Genomic DNA, 4,099 nt, shown 5'->3' on the forward strand with positions numbered 1-4,099 from the left:
TGCCCATGGCAGGGGGGTTGGACTAGATGACCTTTAAAGGTCTCTTCCAACCCAAACCATTCTGTGATTCTACGATTTGAGGATTCTATGCTTCTGGTAAATCAGCAGTTTGAGCATCCAGAGTTTGCATGCAAAGCATGGTGCTTTGAGAGCCACTGATGGATCTACCCTCCATGAACGCATGTTGCATGTTGAGCCAGTTCCTCCCAGGATGCTGCAGAAACCACCTCTCTAAATATCAACTGTGGAGCTCAAAGCGTTCATACAGACACTAATGACAGCTTCTTCCAAAGTTTTAAAGGCTATTGATATGCCTAGTCCAGGACTAGACCAGTTTATAATCTAAGAACAAGATGCCATGGATGCACACGGGAGGGAAGACAAAGGGTATCAGGAAGAATCAATGAAATCTAGCGTTCCTGCTCAATCTGGAAATCCAAATAGTTATTTCTCATATGATAAAAGCATACAAGAAAAACAGTCCAACTTAGAACATGAACAACCTGTTTGGATGAAAGATGGTACTCAATAGTCCTGGATTCCCACCTCCAGCGTGCATGCCTTCTCATACCATACTGTAAAGCCCCTGCATGAGGAAATAACTGAACATAGCACTGGGAAACTATTCCATTACTTATACGACAAGCTGAAAAGCAAAGGTCCCCTTCTGCACCATGTTTCCCAAGCTTCTTCCCTTTTCTATTGGCCCCACGCACAATAACCATGCTTTTATATAATGCAAACTAACCCCAAAAAGTGCTGGAGCAAAGCAGACCAGCTGCTTTCAGAGACTTTCCACAAGTGCTCTTGGATGAGATGACAAAGTCAATTTTTATGAAGTGTACGCAGCAAAGCCTGTGAGCAAAATTGCATTCTCCTTTCTCTCTCTTAGGGCAAAAAACCCAGCTGACCTTAAGGATAAACCGAACAATTGCAAGACAGGCCTAAGTAACCTTGAAACTTAAAAAAAAAGAAAGAATTTTTTTTTTTTTCTGGTTAGTGAGCTAAAACTTGGATATTTAACTTTGAGAAATAAATCAGGGATGTCAATAAATAACATTTCACCTAAAAGGGCTACTTTTATACACAAATCACATTAAATAAATGCAATGAAATGAAACGCTTGCATGTTTCACCAGTCCTTGGAATGAACTTTGTAAAAGGAAACCTGTCCAAAGAGCAAAACCCCATCCCAAACCGAATAACCCACCATGAGAGAGTGACTTGGCAGGTGTGAGAGCATCTGCTGTTTCCAGAGACTCCTCTGGCAGAAGCAGCGGATTCCTGAGGCTCACGCCCTTCGGCAGGCAAACGCGACAGCTATAGGATAGACCTCAAAACTTGGCCTGGATGGTCAGCTAGGACGAGGAAGGCTGCTCCCCGCTATAAATCTCAGATACTTATACTACAGTAGCTTCCCAGAGGTCCCTGCATACAGGAGAAAAGGAAATCTCTGCATCCCAACTGGAGCAAGGCTGTGCAGAAAAGAAGGAAGAAATTTAAGACAAGAATGCAGCAAGTTCTCTGCAGCTAGGGAAAAGAGTGTGCATCTTCCAAAAAAAACCCCAAATAAAACCCCCAAAAGAGCAAGAACACCTCCCTCCCCCTTCTCAAGGTCTCGGTCCTTATTCTAGATGGGAGATGGAAAGCTTGCAGCACAGGAGTTACAACCCAATGTTATGTTTCCCTGTTTTTATAATATTTTAGGCTGGAGCAGACCTCTGGAGCTCACCTGGGCCACCTTCCCTTCCTCCTCCAAGCACAGGTAACTTTGAAGTTATCCTACTCAGGGTCTTTTTCAGCCAAATTCTGAAATCTCCAAGGATGAACATCTCACAGCCTCTCCGGGTGACCACTCTCAGGTAAAGACCTTGCAGATGACCAAATTGAGAGCCCTCCATGCTGCAGCTGTGCATTGCCTCTCACCCTTCCCTCGTACACCATCCATGGAAGACCCTGGTTCTGTCTTCACTATCGCCCCATTAGGTAGGTGAAGATGACAGTTGGATCCACTCTCAGCCTCCTCTCCAGGCTGAAGAAGCCCAGCTCTCGTTAAATGCTCACATTAACGCAATGCCCTCTAAGAAGACGCAGCAGACCCATCTGGTCCTCAGCGAGGAAGAGGCTCTCCCCCATACCAATTATTCAATGGTTGGGACGACATTCCTGGAATGATCAGGCTGCAGCACCATCTGTTCAGCTATGCTGGGCTGTCTGGTATAGGGGTAAAGCTTCGTTTCTGCATGACAGCACTTTCCAGAGCCTGGTCTGATCCTCCTTGCAGAAGCTGGGAGATCTCAAAGATCTTGTTGCTTTTCCGTTCCAAGTGCCGCAGGTACCTTTCCATGCTACACTTGTTAAGAACCAGCAGTACCGCACAGACCTCTGCTATCCAAAGACGTCCATATGTAGTTATGTTGTCCCAGCCCACTCCAGCAGAGAAAAGGAAATAAAAACCAGCAGTGACATCACTTCACGGTGCCTTGGAAAGCACCCAGATTGCACAACACGTAGTGTGGCATAGGAAGCCTAACCAAACACGCAAACAGCTCTGGTGTGCTTCACGCTCTTGGTTTCATTCCTTAGACTTCTTTCCCATTTCACTGAGCATTTTGTGGGCAAGAATCCCATTTTGAGGATTAGACCTGTCCTCTGCTGTTTCCAGCCCAGAAAAATTTGGCTTTTTTCCCCCTCCCTCACTTCTCCAGTGCTTAAGGTGGTATCTGGATGGCCAAATGGAGAAGAGTTGAGAAGACTTGCCATGGGCACAACCACCAAGGACTGCATGAGGTTGGATGAGCCCACCTTAGTTATCACAGGGAATCACAGAACGGTTTGGGTTGGAATGGACCTTTAAAAGTCATCCAGTTCCAACCCCCCTGCCATGGGCAGGGACACCTTCCACTAGACCAGGTTGCTCAAAGCCCCATCCAACCTGGCCTTGAACACTTCCAGGGATGGGGCATCCACAGCCTCTCTGGGTGACCTGGTACAGTGCCTCACCACCCTCACAGTGAAGAAATTATTCCTTACATCTAATCTAAATGTTCCCTCTTTCAGTTTAAAACCATTACCCCTTGTCCTGTCACCACGCTCCTTGACAAAAAGGAGTCTTTCTTGTAGGACCCCTTTAAGTATGGAAAGGCTGCAATAAGGTCTTGCTGGAGCCTTCTCTTCTCCAGGCTGAACAACCCCAACTCTCTCAGCCTTTCTCCATAGCAGAGGTGTTCCAGCCCTCGGACCATTCCCGTGTCCCTCCTCTGGACCCGCTCCAACAGGTCCGTGTCCGTCTCGTGCTGGGGACCCCAGAGCTGGACGCAGTGCTCCAGGGGGGTCTCACCAGAGCGGAGCAGAGGGGCAGAATCCCCTCCCTGGACCTGCTGGCCACGCTGCTCTGGATGCAGCCCAGGATACAGTTGGCTTTCTGGGCTGCAAATGCACATTGCCGGCTCGTGTCCCATATCCCCCAATACCCCAAGTCCTTCTCTGCAGGGCTGCTCTCAATCCACTCATCGCCCAGCCTGTATCCAGGAAGGAGAGGAACAGCTCCTACGGTGGCAAGCAAGAGGACTCTTCCATGTAGCCCTCTGTCCTTGTTCCAGAGAGAGTTTGGGATGCTGCAATCTCTTGTCAAAAATCAAGTCTCGAGCCGTGCAGAGGAAATAACAAAACCTTCTCCTCTAAAAGAGGCTCTGCAGCTTCTGGAGCAAGGCAGGAGGAGAGGTTAATGTGTTTCAGTTCTGACTACCTTAAACCTCATGCATCCATGAAGCCTCAAGACCCAAGAAGGTGGCTGCAGCCTCCTCGGGTGAGCGCAGAAGTAGGTGTTTCGTAAGAGCTGTGCCCTCAATCCCAGCTGTTTATGCCGTTTATGGAGTTTTTGTGTTCATCCTATTCAAAGCGTCGCCTGAATCGACAGGGCACATAAAACATTTAGTGTTTGACAGCTCTAAGGATCAAAATTCTTCAGAGGACTTGCTGCATTATTTCCAATCGGGGAAAAGTGCAGAAACCTGCCATTAAATCCTGTTCTCTGGGGTCTGAAGGTGGGCTGTGCATTACCATAACTACATGCCTATTTGTCAACAGCCACATACTG

The sequence above is a fragment of the Haliaeetus leucocephalus genome, unplaced genomic scaffold (assembly GCF_000737465.1).
Source record: "Haliaeetus leucocephalus isolate CR32 unplaced genomic scaffold, Haliaeetus_leucocephalus-4.0 Scaffold271, whole genome shotgun sequence".
NCBI lineage: Eukaryota > Metazoa > Chordata > Aves > Accipitriformes > Accipitridae > Haliaeetus > Haliaeetus leucocephalus.